Raw genomic sequence first — 15,433 nt, 5'->3', positions numbered from 1 at the left:
TCTTATACAGAGAGGAGATTTGGAGACACACAGATGCACAAGGAAGAAGGCCAGGTGATGACAGAGACAGAGGCTGGAGTGACACAATTATAAGCCAAGGAGCACCTAGGACTGCCAGCAACCATGAGAAGACAGGAGAGAGGCACAGAACGATTCACAACCCTCTTGGGAGCTTCCCAGGTATAATCTGAAATGGGTCCCTATACACAGAGGGCAGAGAGAGAGTGAAGAAAGACGGCACTCCAGGTTGGTAGGTGGCAAAAGGAACTTATATATGAGGCTTGTCTTGGCAGCAGCAAGATGAATGGATCCTGCCCACCAAATCTCCAAAGTTTAAAAGTTTATAAAGAGGCCCTGAGCTCAGTCACATAAACCATGCAGCGCCTTCAGCACCACATCATTATCTCCAGGCTCTGTCCTTGGAGCAGCCTCTGGGAGCCTCTGGAAAAGACAAGCAGAGCCCGCATTCCAAGAGTAGAGGAGGGAGTGAGAAGCCTCCGAATGCCTGGGTCCAGTTCATGGGTCAATTAGCTGTCACATCTTTTTGATGATGTTCCCCAACAAACAGATTCTCCCTCAGAGCCTCCAGAAGGAACCAACCCTGCTGACACCTTGATTTGGGACATCTGGCATCCTGAGCCATGAGAGGATACATTTCTGTTGTTTCAACCTGCCTGGTTTGTGATAATTTATTAATTGCCCTAGGAAACAATTAAGACTTGGGCACTAAGTGTGCTCATTGCTACTGGGGTGACTTTGTGGCCCTTTCAACAGACACAGCTAGGAAATACTGTATGTGTATGTATAAATACATATAAATATACATATATGCATGTGCACATAAACATGCTTATCTACATAAACATACATATTTTAGAGACCATGAGTTCACACCAATACCTTCAATTTCAATCCATCTCCAGAGAGGTCATTTTTGCCTGTCCCTATTTGATATTAGTATGTCTTTTCTTCTACAGTCAGTACCCTGACTTCTAATACCATAAATACACTTACTCATTTTTTAAAAATTTTATGGTAGCATTTTCTCTTTTTTTAATGTTTATTTTTTTTAAATTTTTTTTTTAATGTTTATTTATTTTTGAGACAGAGAGAGACAGAGCAGGAATGGGGAAGGGTCAGAGAGAGAGGGAGACACAGAATCCGAAGCAGGCTCCGGGCTCCAAGCTGTCAGCACAGAGCCCGATGCGGGGCTCAAACTGACGGACCGTGAGATCATGACCTGAGCCGAAGTCGGACGCTTAACCGACTGAGCCACCCAGGCGCCCCTTTAATGTTTATTTTTATGTGAGAGAGAGAGAGAGAGAGAGAGAGAGAGAGAGAGAGAGAGAAAGAGAGAGGATTAAACTCTCCAATCAAAACACAGAGATTGGCAGAACGGGTTAAAAAAACATGATCCAACTATTTGCTCTCTACAAGACACTTGCTTTAGATCCAAACACATAAACAGACTGAAAGGAAAAGGATGGGAAAGACATTCTAGTCCATGAAAACAGTAAGCAAAAGAGCAAGTGTGGCTATCTATATATACTTACTTACTTATTTAGTTAATTATTTATTTTTTAAAGTAGGCTTCATGCCCAGCATGGAGCCCAACGCAGGGCTTGAACCCAACACCCTGAGATCAAAACCTGAGCTTAGATCAAGAGTCGGACACTTGAGCCACCCAGGTGCCCCTGCATCAGACAAAGTATACTTTAAATAAAAAATGGAGGGGCGCCTGGGTGGCGCAGTCGGTTAAGCGTCCGACTTCAGCTAGGTCACGATCTCGTGGTCCGTGAGTTCGAGCCCCGCGTCGGGATCTGGGCTGATGGCTCAGAGCCTGGAGCCTGTTTCCGATTCTGTGTCTCCCTCTCTCTCTGCCCCTCCCCCGTTCGTGCTCTGTCTCTCTCTGTCCCAAAAATAAATAAACGTTGAAAAAAAAATGGTTACAAGAGATAAAAAGGGATAGTATATATACTAATAAAAGTTTTAATACACAAAGAATATATAGTAATTATAAACATGTATGCACCTATGGGACGCCTGGGTGACTCAGTCGGTTAAGCGTCCAACTTCAGCCCAGGTCATGATCTCACGGTTCATGGGTTTGAGCCCCTCATTGGGCTCTGTGATGACAGCTTGGAATCTGGAGCCTGCATTGGATTCTGTGTCTCCCTCTCTCTCTGCCCCTCCCCTGGCTCATGCTCTCTCTCTCTCAAAAATAAATAAATGTTAAAGAAAATAAACAAATAAACATTTATGCACCTAATGATAGCCCATCAAAATATATAAAGCAAAAAGTGACAGAGCTGAAGGCAGAGACAGATAGTTTTACGATAACTGGAGACTTCAACTGCCTACTCACAATAATGGCTAAACCACCAGACAGAAGATAAGTAAGGAAATAGAGGACTTAACACAAAAGACCAACTAATCTAACAGATATATTCAGGACACTCTCCCCAACAACAGCACACACATTCTTCTCAAGTGAAAAATGGAATATTTTCCAAACAGACCATATGTTAGGCCACAAATTAAGTCTCAATAGATTTTTTTTTAATGTTTTATTTATTTTTGAGAGACAAGAGAGAGACAAAGTGTGAGCAGGGGAAGGGGAGATAGAGATGGAGATACAGAATCCCAAGCAGGATCCAAGCTCTGACAGCTCAGACCCTGAAGCGGGTCTTGCACCCATGAACTGTGAGATCATGACCTGAGTTGAAGTCAGACGCTTAATCAACTGAGCCACCCAGATGCCCCAAGTCTCAATAGATTTTAAAAGACAGATGTCATACAGAGTACCTTCTCCAATAAGAGAATGAAGTCAGAAATCAATAACAGAAGGAAAAATGAGCGTTGGGCTCTGCGCTGAAAGCACAGAACCTGTTTGGGATTCTCTCTCTCCCTCTCTCTCTCTGCCCCTCTCTTGCTCTCTCTCAAAATAAGTAAGTAAACATTAAGAAAAAATCAATGTAATACACCCATTAACCGAATGAAAGAAAAAAAATACACACGATCATCTCAGTTGAACATAAAAGGCATTTTACAAAACCCAACACTCTTTCATGATAAAAATACTCATAAAACCAGATATAGAAAGAAACTACCTCAACATAGTAAAAGCCATATATAAAACACTTACAGCAAACATCATACTCAATGGTGAAAGGCTAAAAGCTTTTCCTCTAACATTAGAAACAAGGCAAGAATGCCTGTTTTCACTACTTCTATTCAACCAAGTACTGGAAGTTCTAGCTAGATTAGGCAAGAAAAAGCAATAAAAGGCAACCAAATTGAAAAGGAAGAAGCAGGGGTGCCTGGGTGGCTCAGTCAGTTAAGCATCTGACTCCTGATTTCAGCTCAGGTCGTGATCTCATGGTTGTGCGATTGGGCCCTGCATTGGGCTCTGTGCTGAGTGTGGAGCCTGCTTAAGATGCTCTCTCTCAAGGAGAGCCTGAGTGGCTCAGTCGGTTAAGTGACCGACTTCAGCTCAGGTCATGATCTTGCAGTTGGTGAGTCCAAGCCCCACATCGGGCTCTGGGCTGACAGCTCAGACCTGGGGCCCGCTTCAGATTCTGTGTCTCCCTCTGTCTGCCCCTCTGCTGCCTGCACTCTCTCGCATTGTCTCAAAAATAAACATTAAAAATAAATAAAAAATAAATAAAAAATAAATAAAAAGATTCTCTCTCTCTCCCTCTGCTCTTCTTCCCAACTCTTGTGCATGTGTTCTCTCTCTCAAATTAAAGACAAGACAAGACAAGACAAGACAAGACAAGACAAGAAAAGAAAAGAAAAGGGAGAAGCAAAATTATCTGTTTGCAGATGATATGATCTTCTATGTAGAAAATCCTAAAGACACCATACACAAAATAAGCTGTTATATCTAATAAATGAATTCAACAAAGTATCCTGATACAGAGTTAACACACAAAAATCAGCTGCTATTTCCATACACTAACAATGAACAATCTGAAAAGTAAATTACAAAGGAATTCAATTTACAATAGCATCAAAAAGAGTGAAATAGTTACAATCTAACCTGAACCAAGGAGGTGAAAAACTTGTATGTTGAAAACTACAACACATTGCTAAAGGAAAGTAAAGAAGATGTAAATAAATGAAAACACATTCCATGTTCACAGATTGGAAAATTTAATATTGTTAAAATATCAATACTACCCAAAGTGACCTACAGATTCAATGCAATCCCATGAAAAGCCCAATGATGATTTTTGCAGAAATAGAAAGACCTATCCTAAAATGCATATAGAATCTCAGGGACCCCAAATAGCCAAAATAATCTTGAAAAACAAAACAAAACAAAAAACTAGAGGATTCATACTTTCTGATTTCAAGACTTACTGCAAACTACAGTAATCAAAATAGTGTAGTGTTGGCATAAAATACACATATAAACCACTTAGAAGAGAAAGCCCAGAAATAAACTCTTGCATATATATGGTCAAATGATTTTTGACAAGGTTGCCAAGACCATTTAATGGGGAAATGATATTCTTTTCAACAAATGGGGCTGGGAAAACTGGATATCCCCATGTAAAATAATGAAGTTGGAACCTTACCTAACACCATATACAAAACTCAACTCAAAATGTATCAAAGACCTAAATGTAAAACCACAATAAAACTATTAGAAGAAAACATATGATAAAAGCTTCACAACCTTGGATTTGGTGATGATTTCTTGGATGACACCAAAGATATAGGTAACAAAAGAAAAATACTTTAGGGGCGCCTGGGTGGCTCAGTCAGTTAAGCATCCAACTTCGGCTCAGGTCATGATCTCACAGTCCGTGAGTTCAAGCCCTGTGTCAGGCTTTGCGCTGACAGCTCAGAGCCTGGAGCCTGCTTCGGATTCTGTGTCTCCCTCTCTCTCTGCCCCTCCCCTGCTTATGCTTTGTCTCTCTCTGTCTCAAATATAAATAAAAACATTAAAAAATTTTTTTTAACTTTAAAATTGGACTTCATGAACATTTTTAAATTGTGTGCATCAAGCGACACTATCAACAGAATAAAAAAGCAACCTACAGAATGGACAAAAATATTTGCAAATCATATATCTGATAAAGGCATTAATATCCAGAATATAGAGAGAACTCCTGTAACTCAACAACAACAAGACACAAATAGCCCTGTTAAAAAATGGGCAATGGACTTGAACAGATCTTTTTCCAAAGATGATAGACAAACGGCCAATAAACACATGAAAGGATGCTCAACATCACTAATCATTAGGGAGATGTAAATCATAACTACACTGAGATACCACCTCACATCCATTAGAATGACTACTATTAATAAAAAATGAAGAGAAAAAAGAAAGCAAGCATTGGCAAGGACACGGAAAGATTAAAACTTTTGCACATTGTTGGTGGGAATGTAAAATGGTAAAGCCACTATGGAAAACAGTATGGCAGTTCCTCAAAAGATTAAAAATAGGATTACATATGATCCAGCAATTCCATTTCTGGTTATAAACCCAAAAGACTGAAAGCAGGATCTTGAAAAGATATTCATGTTCATAGCAGCAGTATTCACAATAGCTAAAATATCCAAGAGCCCAGCAACAGATGAATGGATAAGCAAAAGGTGTTACACACATATAATGGAATATTATTCAGCCTTACAAAGAAAGGAAATTCTGAAATATGCTACAAAATGGATGAACCTTTAGGACATTATGCTAAGTGAAATAAGCAGCCGCAAAAAGACAAATACTGTATGATTCCACTTATCTGAGGTACTTAGAATCATAAAGACAAAAATCATAAATGTCAAAATCATAAAGACAGAAAGTAGGATGGTGGTTGCCAGAGGCTGAGGGGCAGATGGAAAGGAAAGTTATACTTTAATGGGAATGGAATTTCAGTTTAACAAGACTAAAAGTATGGAGATGGATGGTGGTGATGACTGTACATTATGAATGTACTTATAATGAAGTGTATACTAGAAATGGTTAACATGGTAAATTTATGTGTATTTTACCATAATAAAAAATGTTGAAAAACAAAGGGAGCAGAGAAAGAAACGGTGTGCTAGCTGGAGAATATGGGCTCAAGAAAGGGACTTTTTTTTTTAAAGATGAGGGATATCAGTGTATATGTATATGATGATGGGACTGATCCAGGAGACAGGAGGAAATTACTAGAGTAATAACCTTGAGAGGGTTAGTAATAACAATCGGTGTGCAATCACAGGGGTGGGTCCTAAGTAAGAACATCGAGTAAAATGTTCATCTATAGTAAGTGAGAGAAGGATGGATAGGTGAGTATAAATGTCACAGTGGGAGCATGAAGAATTTTCTTCTGGTTGTTTCTCACTTCATCACTGAAATGGGATGCAAAGTCATCAACTAAGGGAAGGAGGAAGGAGGTACTAGAAGTTTCAGGAGAAGTAACGAAACGGAGATCTAGGACAGTGACAGAATGAATCGACTTGGAACATGTGGTAAAATTGCCAGGCAGCAGTATGTTCCTATTTGAGGTTAGTGGTCAAGAATTTCAATGAAACAAGTCAGCACGGTCAATGTTTCTCCAGCTGTTTATCTGCACGGATGCAAGCCTGCAGTAGGCAGGGAATTGAATTTAACTAAGGCGGAGGTTTTCCTAGTTCAATATTATGCAGGGAAAGAGGGGCAACTTTGCTGAGGGGCTATTCCAGAGAGTGGTTACAATGATGGATCATGGACCATGGGCAAGTATGATAAAGAAGGATGTGAGGATGTGAGGGTACTAAAGCACAGTGAAAAGTTATGGGATCAAAAAATAGTTTGTATTGGGGTTCAAGAGACACTAGATTTGGACAACTCCAGGGAGTGAGCAGTACGAATAGAGAAATGAGGCAAAGGGGCTGACATCCCACCTCTTGGCCTTGAATACTTTCATATTCTGATCATTCCAAATTTCTCTCTCCAGCCTGAATCTCTACTCTGAATCCTAGACTAGTATATCGAATTGCCTTTTTAACATCTCTATGTAGATGTATAATAGGCACCTCAAACTTAAAGCATCCTGATCTGATCCCTCTAAAACTACTCCACCCCAGTTTTTCTCATTCTCAGTAAATGGCAATTTCTATTCTTCCATTTGTTCAAGCTACGTGAAATCATTCTTTGCTCCTCTTTTTCACATATACCCCACATCTAATCCATCAGTAGGCCCCATCTAGCTTTACCATCCCAAGTTCCATCTTATCTGGATTATAAAGAACTCACTTGTTGGGGCACCTGGGTGGCTCAGTCGGTTAAGCATCTGATTTCAGCTCAGGTCATGATCTCACCGTTTGGGAGTTTGAGCTGCACACATGTTGGGCTCTATGCTGACAGCTTGGAGCCTGGAGCCTGCTTTGGATTCTGTATCTCCCTCCCTCTCTGTCCTTCTCCCGCTCACATTCTCTCTCTTTCTCTCTCTCTCTCAAAAATAAATAAACATTAAAAAATTAAATGAAAAAAAAAAAAAAGAACTCACTTGTCTCACTTGTCTTACACCCTGGACCTCTTATATTCTATTCACATAGCAACCAGAAGGATTCTTTTAAAATGAACATCAGATCACATTGCTTCCTTTATTCAAAATCCTCCAACTGTGCCCCACCCAAGAGGAAAAGTCAAAGTCTTTACAATGGCCTAGAAGGCCTACGTCATCTAAAGCAAAAGTCCCTCTTCTCACCTCTCTTAAGTACATTTCCTGTCACTCTTCCTCTCACGCTGCAGCAACCTTGCTCAAACGTGACGTGCAATTCCCAGGCAGAGCCTTGGCACTTATGATTCCTTTGCCTAGAATGTTCTTCCCCCAGAAAAACACATGGCTAATTCTTCATTTCCTTCAGATTTCTGTTCAAATATTGCCTTATCAGAGAGGCCCCTTCTCTTTCTCCCCCTAACATCCTCGGTCCTCCTTACTCTGCCTTATTTTTCTCCACAGTACTCAGCAACTGCCGTTTCTGTATTTATCATCTATCTCTCCCCATTTTACGTCAGCTCTATGAAGAAAATCACTTTGTTTTGTTCACTGCTTACTCTCAGTGCCTGGTACAGTGCCTGTAACATAGTTAAACTCGCCAGAAGTACTTCTTAAATAAGTGAACGTAATATGCATCAGCTGCCAGCTTCCGTGTGACCAAAGACAAGTCCTGGCTCTTGTGGTTTGGGAAAGTGATATACCAAGCTATTAATGCAGTGAACACCAATAAATTTAGTTCTAAAACTATGAAATCTATGCACTCATCATAGTGGCCATTTTACCAGGAGAAATGCTATAGCTTGTAACTTAGTAATGCTGTGTCTTGGGTTCCTTCTAGCTATAATCTTTTTTTAAATGTTTATTTATTTATTTTGAGAGAGAGAGTGTGTGTGTGAGCAGGGGAGGGGCAAAGAAAGAGGGAGACAGAGAATCTCAAGCAGGCTCCACGCTGTCAGTGCAGAGCCTGATGCAGGGCTTAAACTCATGAACTGTGAGATCATGACCTGAGCTGAAACCAAGAGTCAGATGCTCAATGGACTGAGTCACCCATGCTCCCCTAAAACTGGATTTTAAAGTGCACAGATGGTAGAGTGCCTGGGTGACTCAGCTGGGTAAGCATCGACTCCAACTCAGGTCATGATCTCACAGTTTGTGGGTTTGAGCCCCCCATGTTGGGCTCTGTGCTGACAACTCAGAGCCTGAAGCCTGCTTTGGATTCTGTGTCTCCCTCTCTCTCTGCCTTTCCCCTGCTTGTGCTCTTTTTGTGTCTGCCAAAAATAAATAAACGTTAAAAATAATAAAATAATAAATGAAATTAAATAAAAAAATAAAATAAAGTGCATAGATGGGCCAAGGAGAAGATTCAGGAGCCTGACAAAGTTTGGTCAACCAAAGAATCTTTGCAAGAGCTCCCATCTAATAATACATTCACTTTCTTGAGAGAAGTAAAAAGTCATTTGCTGGGAGAGTACAGGGAGTGAGAAAAGACTTGAGTCTGCAAGGCAACAATCTCCAAGGATGTGCAATATTCTCCAGGAGTGCTTAATAGAAGCACGGATGCAAGGGCAGTAAATGCGGTTAAGTCAGATAAAGGTTTTTTCTTTATAGGGAGGACTGACAGGAACTTTTATGAGGAAACTGGCAAGTAAGGAGGTAAGCAGCAAGCATGATCAGGTTCATCTGACAGGAAATATTTCTGTGTTCAGCTGATAGCCGATTCGCAGGAAGAGCTGTTAAGGGAGGATGTTCTGCATTTTAGCGCTTGCTCAGAAATGAGGTCAAGTTAAATGTCAGGGGCTGTCTGGGAGAGAAGAGAAACCTCGCTTAAGTTTGGTCAAGTCAAGGCAGAGGGTTAAAAAAATGGGCAATTGTCAACACTTGGTCAATGTGCAGAGCTAGGCTGATCTACCGTGGAAGGTTTTGCTGAGTGGGAGGAAAAAGAGGCAATGAGGATTAAGGACACTGGCAGAGGAGTGGATAAATCAAATGCTCATGGTACCTAGGCTGGATAGAGAAGGAAATGAAGCCAAGAGGAGACTGATGAATAGGGAGAAAGGTCAATAATTGGAGACCTTGATGCAGTTGAAAAACAGGTATGTAGTAATAATGGAGAGAGTAAACAAAAGACTAGGAGGCACTATTCTTCTGGCTTAATCATGCCAGGGACAGCTGCCAGGCAACGGGGGACCACCTCTTAGGTCCAAAACCTAATGAGAACATTTAAAGTAGCCAATCTTAAAGTGTTCATCCTGCCCTGCCCTGCCTTTCCCTCAGAATCCCCAACAAAGACTACGGCCTAAGCCTTCCCCTGAGTCCTGTCTTCTGCCTCCTAACCACCCTGGTGTGTTTCTCGCGTGGCTCTGTGTGGTGTGTCATGCCTCCCATCTCTAGGAACTGTGAGTATAATAAACTGGTTTCCTGAGCCTCTCCTCTGATGGCTGCACCTGACCAACCATCTTATAGAATACAAAAACACAGAGACACAAAATAGTCACAGTTCCCTGTGATCTCTTGGGATCTGACCACACGCTTATTGTAAGTCAGTAATTGGTGGGTTTGGAGGCTCAAAAATGTAAAGGGGCACCTGGGTGGCTCAGTAGGTTAACCATTTGACTCTTGATTTCAGCTCAGGTCATGATTTTACTGTTCATGAGTTCAAGCCCTGAGTCGGGCTCCGTGCTGACAGCATGGAGATTGCTTGGGATTCTCTCCCTCCCTCTCTCAAAATAAATAAATAAACTTAAAAAAATTAAAAGTAAAGATATTAGCATGTGTCTGATATCCTGTGCAGTCTTCAGTAAAATGCAGTTGGAAAGAAACAGACTTTAGTCCAGTAGAACTTTAGAAAGCAGTATAGAGTCTAGAACTAGATTGCTCGGATTAAAATCCTAGCTTTGCCAATGAAGTCAAGTTTCTGCATCTGTAAAATGGGTATTTAAAAAATTTTTTTATTTATTTTGAGAAAGAGAGCATGCCAGTGGGGAAGGGGCCTAGAGAGAATCCCAAGCAGGCTCTGTGCTGTCAGTGCAGAGCTGGATGTGGGGCTTGAACCCACTAACCATGAGATTATGACCTGAGTTAAAATCAAGAGTCGGATGCTTAACTGATTGAGCCACCACCCAGGCGCCCCAAAATGGGTATATTACTAACACCTACCTGTATTAGTTAGGGAATGGAAGCAGAGAGGCAAATGAGGAGGTTACTACAATAATTCACAGGAAAGAGGTCAGCTGGTTTGAACCATGGAGAAAGAAGCAGAAGTGAAGACTATTGGACAGATCTGGACCTAGCTACTATAACATAAACACTAACATTTCAATGGCTGAATGAAATTAAAGCTTATTTCTCTTTTGCATACACGGCAAATATCCCTGATCATACATACTCCATCCATCATTCGGGGACCCTGATTTCTTCCATCTTGTGGTTCTACCACTTGCTAGGGCTTTGGGAGTCCTCTGCATGCAGGAAAGAGGAGGTGAAGAAAACAAATCTGTTGGCCTTGATGCAACACTTACCATTTCTGTTTATATTCCATTGGCAGGAATGGTTAATAGTCTCACTAAAACGCAAGTGGCTGAGCAGCCTTAGCTAGGCAGTCCCTTCCTCACCTCAGTTCTCTACTATGGGAGGAGAAACATGAATTTTGATGGACAGTTAGTCATCTTGTGAGGATTAAATGACTTAAATGTATGCTTAAAAAATCTAGAAATTTTCTAGATTCTCCCTGAGGGTTTGAAGGTGACACACTAATCGGAGAAGTCTCCTAGTGCAATATCAACAAATGGGGATAATCAGTACTGGCTATTTGGGGCCTGTGGCACTCCACTCTAGGTCTCTTTCCTCTCCTGTCCTCAAACTCGCCAGAACTGCCAACAACATTCCCTAGTTTTCAGTCCTTTCTCAGTACATGTTAATAGGTAGGGAGGTTGATTGCCCCAAGAGAACATGAGCTCCCAGGCCAAAGTAGACACAAACCTGAGGAGCACAAATTCCTTAAGAGGGAGACAACATGATGGAAAAACACACCATCTGGAGCAGAACTATGTGAACACAGAATTTTCAAGAATCAAGATAAGCAAATCAGGGAAGAGATCTGCAATATAAAACACAGAATAATATAAACTGAGGAAGTGCCTTGCCATTCCCCTCTGGTTTGCACTCTCCCCACATCCCTTCCAACCGCTGATCCTTCCAATTCCCGCCATTCCTGACCTATGGACAAAGGCAGTGGTTCCTCTGGCGGTGCAGGAGTTCTGGAGGTTAGGTCTGCGAGTGCGGGAGTTTTCTTTGTTTGTTTCTTAAGAGCTCACAATAGGGCTTCAACGAACAGCCAGATTTAGAAACCACTAGACATTCTACACATTCCATTTTTTATCAGTTGTAGTAGCCTAGCCTACCAGTTAGTGCTTCTGAATATCCTACACCCCCTGCCACTTGGTGGCAGTTTTAGGTATTAAAAATGTAATAACTGAAATAAAGAACAAAATAGATGAGAAAGTAGGATAGATACAGCACAGAAATTAGTAAGTTGAAAGATCAGTTTGAGAAGCTCTCCCAGAAGACAGCCAGAAACGTACAAAGAAAAAATATAAAATAAAGGCCATTTAGACATAGAGGACAGAAATAAAAGTGCCCACAGCCAGACAATAAGAATTCCAAGAGATAAAAATGGTGACAAATACTTGAAGAGAGAATTATAATTTCCAAGAAGTAAAAAAATTAAAAAAGATTGTGAAATAGAATAAAAACACAAATCTAGACGCATAGTGCATTTTAAGAAAATCAAAGCAAACTCTGCCAAGATTAGATTATCTTCAAAGGAACAAGGCTCAGGTTGACATTAGCTTTCTTTGTAGTAACTCTTGGATGCAAGAAGACTGTGGAATAAAATATTGAAGGGAAATAAATTTATACCCACGTTTATAGCCAAATTGGCGATCAATGAAGACTTTATAAAAAAAATAACTTCAGGGGGCACCTGGGTGGCTCAGTTGATTGAGTGTCTGACCCTTGATTTCTGCTCAGGTCATGATCCCAGAGTCGTGGGATCAAGACCCACATAGGGATCTGTGGTGAGCATGGAGCCTGCCTGAGATTCTTTCTCTCTCCCTCTGTCCCTTTCCCCAACTTGTGCAAGAGAAATGGAAAGAAAGGAGTCACCAAATATTTTGATAATTGTTCATTGTTTCTTATTATTATTGCATTAAAAGGCTAGGTCAAATAAAACAAAGAGAACATCCATTGGACAATATCAACATGAATGGAGGGGGCAAGGATGGGAGAAGACCAAAGGGACCTGAGCACATGCTAAAGTACTTGCCATGTTAGAGACAATGCTGTCAATGGATTGCCTCTCAACTTCAAATTTACCCTTCAATATATGCTCTGTCCTATGGATAGAGTTCTTTAAGCATCTCTCCTTTGCATTGAGCATAACATTAAGCTTTCTCAGTGGAGGTCTCTGGAAGAACACTGGAGGATGGGGCTCTCTTGCCATTACCAGCTACTGAATAACGTGTCAGCAGTATAGAAGTGAGGATATCCAAAGGAGCCCTGCCACTGCCAGCCACCAAGAACATGCCGTCTCTCAGTGACCTTGCAGCCTTGGTCTGGTCTTCCTGCACTAATGGGAAAACCAGGGCCCCAACCTGTGGATCGCATTCTGTGCTGTTGGCCTGCAGCTTAGACGGTTCCCAGCAAGCCTCTGCTTCCTCTGCACACCCATGCCACTGGCTGTTGACCATCTGTGGACTGTCTGCACTCCAGAGGGTTGGTTTCTATCTGCCCAGATATTGTAGACCAGCTCCATCCTGGGAAAACCAGCAAAATTCTTTGCTACTCAGTGAGCTGAACTATATACTTTCTCCAATAAGGTCTGAACCCCCGTCGTGGAAGAGGGACCATCCTTCCAAGTTTGTCCTTGTTTGGGTACTCTCTCTTAGTTCTAGGGTACCATACAGATTTCCCTGGTATCTTATAATGGCTTTTGGGCCATTTAAGGCCTTTGGCTTTTACCCTGCATGAGATGGGAACCATAGGTGGGTTCTGAGCAGAGGATTGATACAATCTAACTTACATTAAAAAAAAAAAAAACACTCTGATGGAGAATAAATTGTGGTAATAGAGTCAGAGGATGGGGGCAGGAAGAAGCAGGAAGATAACTGAGGAGGTTACTACAATAATTCAGAGGGTCTAGAGGATAGTGGGTTTGAACCAGAGAGAAGCCAAAGAAGTGAGAAATATTGAACACATCTGGATCTGTCTAGATGTAAAGCCATCAGGATTTGCTGATAAGATTGGATATAAATGTGAAAGAAAAGGGTCAAAGATGATTCCAAGGTTTTTCGCTTGACCAGGTGGAAAGCTGGAAGCACCATCAAGTTAGTTAGAAGCTGATACTGGGAAGAAGATTAGAAATTCATTAGTTCAGTTTTGGACAAATTGAGATTGTGATGCCTATCAGACACTGAAGTGAAGTGGTCTAGTAGGCAACTGGATATAGGAGTCTAGAGTTCAGGAGACAGGTCCAGACTGGAACTGTAAATCTGGCAGTATATAGATGATAGACAGATGATACTTGAAGCCACAAGGCTGGATAAAATGACCAAGGAAGTGAGTGTGAATAAGGAAGAGGACCAAGGACGGTAGCCTGAAGAACTCTAACATGAAGAGGTCAGGGAAAGGTCAGGATAGGAAACAGAGATGGCTGGACTGACTACTGGGTAGGAGAAAAAGCAAGAATGTAGGTTACAGAAACTAAGAGAGTCTATCAAGGAAGTAGTAAATAAAGATCGACTCTGTCAAGTGCTGCTAATAAGTCGAGTAAGAGCTGAAAGTCAACCATTAGATTTAGCAAAATGAAGATCACTGGTAATGCTTTGACCAGAGCAGTTTTAGTTGAGTGATAGCTGCAAAAAAGTCTGATTGAAGTGGGTTCAAGAGAGAACAAGAGAAAAGAAATTGGAAACAGGAAATATCTATAATATACTCCAGTTTTTCTAGAAAAGGGGCAGTTGAAGGCAAAGGCGAAACTCCCGTAACTTGGAGGGATCACGCTGGCAACTGCAGTCTGCAGGACACGACAGCACCCTGGAAAATCTAGTCGGTAGCCCTCGCGTGCCTGGCAGAGATGGATAAAGGTACGGCTTACGGAGCATCTCACGAGGGACGTAGGAAAATGAAGTTCCGCCTCCGCGGCCCAAACCGGGGGTGGAAGCCGCTGGCCGCTGAGTGCCTTTCCATCCCCCTGCCCGGAGGGACGAAGTCTCCCGCCTCAAAGCAGGTGCCGCACTTTTCCCGCCGGGCCACCCTTTCACGCTGTTCTCTCAGTCCCTCCCTTCCAGGGTCCAGCTCGGAACTGCACAGGAGCCGCGAGTCCTTCGAAAAAAGGAACCGAGCGCGTGCGCGACCAAGGAAGGCAGCGGCGGAACGCCACGGAGGAGGCGGAGCGAGCTGCGCGCGCTCCCGGGGTAGGAAGTGGGGTCCCGTGCAGAGCCATCTGGGATGGCGCCATCTCGCGCCAGCGCGCGCATGCGCATCTGAATCCCGCGCGCGCCCTAGCTCCACCCGTGTGCCCGCCCGCACGCACGCGTAGCGGATGGGTCTCGCGTGCTTTCCCGCCAAAATTTGGTAGTGGCTTTTACCAGCCCAAGCAAGGCGGCGGTGCGGCCCGCGCGGAGGATTTCACGGAGGAAAGCGCCGAAGGGAGCGATTGCTGCCGCTCAGGCAGCGTGCACGCTCTAGACCAACCCGCTCAGACATCGGTTTCGTCAAGGCGTCTAAACCGAAGGCAAAGGAGAAGGAGGGAGGCGGGGCGGCCCAGGTGATCTCTTTCAGGTTTGCCTTTCAGTGGCCGCCCTGCCCACCTACTTGCCTCTGTGAGAGGTGGTGCAGAAAGAAGCCAGAGAAATATTTAGGTACTGACTGCTCTGTTTCCTATCACTGTTGCT

The sequence above is a fragment of the Prionailurus viverrinus genome, chromosome E2 (assembly GCF_022837055.1).
Source record: "Prionailurus viverrinus isolate Anna chromosome E2, UM_Priviv_1.0, whole genome shotgun sequence".
Lineage (NCBI taxonomy): Eukaryota > Metazoa > Chordata > Mammalia > Carnivora > Felidae > Prionailurus > Prionailurus viverrinus.
This window is presented reverse-complemented; position numbering follows the sequence as displayed.